General features: G+C 31.3%; 1 pseudogene; it reads left to right on the top strand.

The window, feature by feature from the left end:
• The window catches only part of LOC107001392, a 15073-nt pseudogene extending 7657 nt beyond the window's left edge, over positions 1 to 7416 (top strand).
• The last annotated feature ends 428 nt before the right edge of the window (positions 7417 to 7844 follow it).

A 7844-nucleotide genomic window follows, 5' to 3' on the forward strand; every position in this document is an offset into this window, starting at 1 on the left:
CCCCTACCCCTTCTCCTAATGTTTATGAAAATTAGAGGGAATTAAATGTTTAATGGAGTAACATGAACCATGAGATTCTGTAGTCAATTCTAATTTATTCGAGTTGTTGTTATAGGCTCTCATTTTGACAATTGTCAAGATTCCTTTATAGGATTATTTGGTTTAATATAATTTTAGTATTTGAATGTATTAATTCCTTATTATCCAGTTCTATATAAATTTGCATGTTAACATGATTATATTAATTTATTAGGATATTAATTTAAATGTTTTCTAATTTTCTCCTTTTCTCTTTGTTGACAATAGTAAGATCAAAATTTGTTTGAAAAAAATAGTGTTCCGTCTCCACTTCTTCATTTCTATAATCTTTTCATCTGTTCACACTATAACACAACTCTGACATTGAGCTCTGTCTATTGATTGTTGAAAACTTGGGTCTCATTACTATATGTCGATGATTTTACTTGATTTTTGCAAGACTCTGTCTTTTTTGAATAACACTTGCTGATGTTACATTTTTTGTTTGCCCATACTCAGAGTAGGTAACTATAGACCGTTTACGCTCAGCAACGATGGAGCTTAGTCTAGAAATTGCAAGTTCCTTCATAGCCACAATAGTTCTCATCATTTGATAATTCATGTTTTACCAAATGAAACATGTCACATTACATTCATTTAGATGTCGTTGGCCTCTTCAAATGTGTATGTGCCTCAATTCAAACTTCAAACATCTAACTTCTAAAAATGTTGTGATCTTTACTTCTTCATTAAGGTTAGGACTTGGGTCTAGGATGAATATATTCGTTCAAGAATTGTGTTCATTGTTACTGCTCTATGTCAGAGGGCAAATTTTATAGCACATTTATTGATATGTAATTTATATATTTGTATGTTTGATTCATGGTATGATCTTATGTGCTTATTATAATAATAAAAACCCTTATAAGGCAACTATTGCACATAGACTATAAATTATTGGTATTTCAACATGAATGAATGTTTGATTCTATCATGATGCAAGATTGAAATATGATCAATGTTGTTTGATGGCACAAATAGCTCATCTCTTTCTCACATGTATATGCAAATGCTCTATTCAGGTTACAGAATTCACGGTGAGTTAGTTTTCAAGGAATTTGCATGCTATGTACTTAAATGAATATGAAACTGTTTTTACTTTTCTCTTAGTTGCTTTTTTGCTTCGACACTTAGACCTCATAATGTTGAAGAATACAGTGACAACTTTAGTAGAACATTGGACAAATTGGAACATGTCAATCACTAATTATATCTGACCTGGTTCACTAGCAAATTGTCTAGTCCTCCCAAATTTAAATAATAAGTTTTATTAATTTTGTAATGTCCAGGTAAGAAGATGTCTATTATCTCAGGTAGTAATTTATTGGTTTTTATAGAGATGAAAGTTTTATGGATGTACATACCAACTGTAAAATTAAACTTTGAAAGGAGTTAAAACTTACTGCACGAACATTTTGTTACCTCAAAAATAATATAGTGTTTTTCAGTTTATTTTTATAGTTACATATTATATAGCTTATACGAATATCTAAAACATAATTATCAACTTTTACAAGTTTTCTTTTTTTAGAGAATTAAAAGTCATTTGCTAGCATTTTATTTGTTGAAAAAAGATGGAGTGAGATGTACCACCTCATACGGTAGATTCATAAGTGAGGTAAATTCTTTAACAAGTTACAATTCACCTGTTGAAGTTATTGTACATCTTGCACATCCACTCTACCTTTTCAACAATGAAAAAGATATTCCAATAACTCTTAATTCTCAAACAAATTCTCAAAAAATCCTAAGAGGCAACTTCATAGAAATCACTCAAGATAAATATACAATACAAATACTTAAACAAAGATAAGTGATTTTCACCACTTTTATTTTCTACTCCATATTTATGAAGTCTCAATTCTTTCTGTGCTCTTCCTCAGTCAATTCATTTAATAATACAAAAAACAAAAGTAAATATAGATAATTACACCATCTCACTCTCATCCACAAACACAAATGATAGAACTTCCAAATTTATATATCTAATAAAATTATGGAACTCAAAAAGAAACTTGGACCAAAGGCTATTCAAATTCTACTATCAAATGTAATAACATTTTTTTTTAGCATACATCATTAAATTTTAATATCAAATGCAATAATTTTTTCTCTTTTTTGGCACAATCTCATTGGTTGCCAAATCCATCAATTTTAAAGAAGACACCTGTACTTCTATATAGTATAATGTGTCTTCTTTGTATTGTATTATATATATATATATATAAATATATATATATAAATATATATATATATATATATATATATATATACATTATTACTCATTATTCATTACTCATAAAGCACAATTTTTTCATCCTTTCCATTGAAGAAAAAAACTATTACTCCCTTTGTCAGGTTTTTTTTCCCCTTTTCATGTTTTCCCATTTTCAATTTTTCTTGAAGATTTTGGTTGTTACCAAATGAGAAAATCAATATGGGACAAAATTAGATTTGTTATTTTCACTTAAAATTCCAATGTTATTACTAGAAGACAGATTTGAGGATATTATATTTTCTAATGTTTCACTAAGTTGGGGATAATTATGTTCTTGTATATTGTGAATTTCATTACAAATATTCGTATAGTATTTTCATTACATTTTCTGACTTTAAGTTTGTGGAGGACAATTATGTTCTTGCATGTTCTTCCTAAATTAATTGTTCATGTTCATGCAACCACATAAATGAAAGGACTTTCACTCAATAGTGATGCTATCTTGCAGATACTACTGCTTGGTCAAATATTTCTAACAAACATGGTACTAAGATTGAACATCGATCAAATAACATTAGCAACACGAGATTGAATTTTCAAAGTTCAAATTGTGGAAATCGGACGCCAGAGAGAAAGTCCTGACAACAAATGTAGATTCAAAAATTTGATTTCGGAAGATGAACATGTGAGCTCATTACATTTTACCTCATATGAACATTTTTTCTTTGTTTACTGTTAGTAAATAGTTTGAGTTATTATCAGCTCTCTACAACTCTTACATTCAGGAATGCCAGATAAAGGCAGTATTGTATACCGATGAAATTGAACAGTATGCAGTAATGCTTATACTCATGAATACCTATCTCATCTCTACCGCAAGAGTCAAAGTTTCCCAAACTTCATACGGCAAGCCGATACATAAATTTTACTGGGTTCTTGACAAAGAAACAGTAATTGAACATATCACNCACCATCTAATGGAGTTGAGAATNTATCACACCATCTAATGGAGTTGAGAAATCACTTCCACCACCAACCAAGGAGAATATCACAACCTTTGACCGCATTCCTCACATGATGCTTGATTCTTCTGTTGAAATGGGTATATCCATCCTAATAACTTCTACAACACTAAAATTACCATTTGTGACAATCACTAAGCACAACATTTTGCCTTATATTTTCCCATTTAATGAAAATATTTTGAATAAGTAAACACTTTTATTTTTTGTTTAATCGTACTATCACTTATCATCTTGTAATTATCATGGTACTTAGCCTTCTCTCTTCATGTTCTCAGGAAAAATAAGTTTCTCCTCACTCTATGGGAGGATTTCGGAGAAATAGAAGGAAATGGAATTCAAAAACAGACGGATCTTATTGTAATCCTTGGCAGGAGTATAGGCATCTCTACTTTTCAAGGTACATGCATTGAATTTTTTACCAACATAATTTAGATATTAACAAAACGTTATGCAAACTTTCTGTCATAAAGGGTTGTCATTGCAGAGTAGGTACAATTCAACAATACGTGGGCTCCTTATTACCCACAGGCAGTAGAACTCACATTCCATCTATTATCTAGCTTTAATTCTGATTTAAAGAATCTACTAAACATACTATCTGTTGTAACAATAGGGCAAAAGAAAACAAATCAATGTTGTTAAGTCGTGCGTGGGACAAAACCTCAACAAGCTCATCTACCCCTCTCGTGGTATTGACTCCTGCCGGCCAACAAGTTATCTCTATTGAAGAAAGTTCATCACCAGCTTCTGTAAGTCATACTTCAGCTGATCATTTAAGAGTACACATATTCATTAAATAATAAAATTTGCATTCATCAGTAACTTAACACGTATTATGTATATGATATTTTCCAACAGATGGGAATCTTCTATGTTGAAGCAGAAATGGCCATATCAGTTTAATTGCAAGAGTTTTGTGTACTTGAATGCTTAGGATGCAAACAAAAGAAGCTACAAAACATAGAAAGGATTTTCATTGTCTAAAATGCAATTGGAAAACAACATTAATTCCTCGGTACTTCTCCTTCTCCTTCATTTTTGTTCAATTAATATATCTACTTATGAATGCATACTATGTGCTATTGATAACCCGTATATATGTAAGATGTTCTATTGACCTCCTTTTTTAGATGAGAATTCAATGAACACAATTTTTGGTAGAAGACTATCCTTCAACTTCTCTAACTAATAGATCACACATATAACAATAAACATTATTGATATGTATTAAGAATGAATCATAAATTGTATCTTTGATAATAAAATATAAAAGCACCTTTAATCAAATCTCAAATAGTAGATTAAAAGGAAAAGTGAGAAACACTCACATTTTAAACTAATCATGATTTCAGGTGTATCTTTCAAATTGATCTTACTGACGGTACTGCTACAGTCACAACATCTATCTCTTGTGAATTTGGAGAAAAACTACTCTCCATGACGGCAGAAGACATATTTGACATAACATGTGCTAAGGTGATCTCTTATTCCTGCCTACACATCTATTGTCACAACATATATGCTTAGATCTAAAGAATTTCTTCTCACTCTTTACATTTACAGAGGCAAATCATTGTCTGTTAATCATGTCCATGAGATGTTGTCCAACAAACTATTTCAAATTCACCTAAGGAAGTCGTCTTGGGGCACCTCAAATAACACATATGCAACTTACTCCATTATTTCCTACATGGAAAAGCAACATACTGTGCCAAGCACTATTGATAGGAATTCCAAAAAGATAAAGCCTTTGGAGATAAGTGGGATGGAGGTGACGGAAACAACTATTGCAGCTGGTTCTTCAAGTGCAACTCTGAAATTTGAATCATCCACACCAAAAAAAACTGTAAAAGGTCAGTCTACATCTGATTTTCACATTTATTATTGAAAACCAAACTATAACTCACAATGATTAACAGTTCAAAGTATTAGAAATATGTGAAATTTTTTTAAAATTAAGGGTAGCATCATCTGCAAGTCAATGTTTTTCCATGTTGTTAAGTGAATAACATGCACGAAACATTGAGGTGTCTTTCATTCCTTTGCAATGCTTTCCGTTTACTTTAATCAAAGGATCACTACTTTTTGGCCTCCTCTACTGCAGCCATACAAAACAAATTTAGGACCTCTTCCTTAACTGTAGTGGAGTAAATTGGTGATTTCGTATAGTGTGAGAGACTTGCTGAAAATGTTTGTACAAACAAGAAAGTCATAAAAAAATTGAAGAAAATCTGGTATACCATGGCTCTGTTTGCATCTTTTGGACTATCTGGTTAGAAAGAAAAGAGAGATCTTTTTGAAACTCAACAAATTCAAGTCTTTTGTAAACAATAGATGCCTTCAGAATTAATGTTTTGGTGTAGTAGACATGGTAGATGATATTTCTCAATAATTACAGTTCATTGAGTATTTGAGAATAATTCAGCTTTTCTATTTTTTTAATGTAGTTTTTAGTTCCTCCCGAGTGCTTTTCGGTCATACCAACTTGCAGTGCTCCAGCCATAATAACCAAAAATAATAATGTATTTTATCTTGTCGTGGATGTAAGAGTACTTTTGCTAAACCATCTTATATCCTTTTGTCTATCTTGTTCAGTAATATTCTATTCACCACTCTTTAAAACTTTGCTATGTTTGTGTCAGATATGATGCTTACAGATAATGGAATTAGGCTTTAAGAGAAAAATTTATTTTAATTTTCTTATTTGGATTTTACAATTTTTGATTCAGATGCTAACTGTCTACATTGACTCCACTAACTTCATCAACAAAAATTCAAATTTTCTGATTTTTGTTGTGTGAATTCTTTGTGCTGCACAATATTTTCTGATTCATCTTCGACTCAATTCTGTTGGATTTCTCCTTCTCTTTCACCTTTGTTCAATTAATATATCTACTTAAGAATACATACTATGTGCTATTCATAACCCGTATATATGTTAGATGTTTTATTGACCTCCTTTTTTAGTGGAAAAGATCAACACAATTTTTCATTCCTGTCAAGCCTTGACTGAAGTAAGATCTTCAATATTTGTATATATTATATAGTGATAAATGTTGTCTGATGTGTTCAATAATAGTGGATCACGAGGATTGACTCTTAGTAGTTTCTATATAGTTTTAATTTAAGATAGCCCTCATTTAGTAAAATTATATGTCCAGTTGTTTTCCTCTATATACTTGCTCGTGCTTTCTTTTGTTATTGTATAGCCAACCCACATTACTGACTAACGGTGAATTATTATATTTCGTAGGGGTACTAGATACAACTCCATGAATGAGCAAAATGAAGTTTATCTCATGTGTTATTTGCCTATTTACATACAGGACAATGACAACCAGTTGTTTTTCAGTTTTTAACAGACCTTAAATTGTCTAATTACAGAAACTTCCTCACTTGATTTTGTGACTTTTGCTTAATGAAGTTTTTGGATTCTCAGTCGATTCAAGTTCCCTCAATAGGGAGAATGAAATGAATCAGTTAACTTATTCTCATGGAAATCAATCAGTTAACTTTCTGTGAAGCCTTCGTGATTTAGCTTTTGCTGGTAATACTATATCCCACATTTTTTTGTCATATTCACTATTAGTACAGTTTCACTTTCATCATTGACCACCCAACTTGGTTAATTTACTAACACAACACAATTTTCTCAGGAACCCCTAACAACTCCCTATTCTATGGTTTTGGGAATGATGAAGAAGATCAGCCACTAAAAGCGACACCAGCATCGTCTACATATGATATGATAAACAATCACATGTTGATGTCATATTTGAAAAAAAATGGTTGTATTACCTTGGTTAGTATGGATCATCCTTATGTCCTATATCAGTTGTTCATATATTCAGAATATCTCTAATAGTATATGACATATCACGTTATCCATCTTGTTGCATCATCCATGATTTATTAATACCAATATTTTGACTATTGGGCTCGTGCTTACCACGGGCCTCCCCCATCTAGTATATATATATGTATGGCGAAATAGTCTGGTGGATCTTTATACTTGTATCATTTTGTATTTTGAACCCTTCTACTTATCTATTTGTCATTTGGACCATTAAATTCAATAAAATACAATATATCTGACTCTTCTGATCATTGACCACACCTATGTGGCTTTATAATTGCTGAGTAGGAGAAAGTTTGTGATTTTACACTCCTTAAGGCGAGTGAATGACATTTTTGGGTTAAAAAAATTAAAATTATATAATAAATAAATTTTAAAAAATTAATTAATTAAAAAAAATTTCTTCTTCACCAAATATTCCATCTTTTTTACCATTTTCATTCAAAATCTATGAAAAATCCATTATCACCGTTGTCACCATTTTTGCCGGCGAAATCAATAAACTCTCTCCTTCACCTGTCTACATCTCCACCGCACACCATCACCATTTTCCTTTCCTTCTCCAACCTTCACAAAATCAATAATCTAAGTCATTCCACCACTAGATCTGACCGAAAAAACTCTTCACCGCCATCACTTCGCACCCTCATCACCTCGTTCTTCTCTA

This window comes from Solanum pennellii, chromosome 10 (genome assembly GCF_001406875.1).
Source record: "Solanum pennellii chromosome 10, SPENNV200".
NCBI lineage: Eukaryota > Viridiplantae > Streptophyta > Magnoliopsida > Solanales > Solanaceae > Solanum > Solanum pennellii.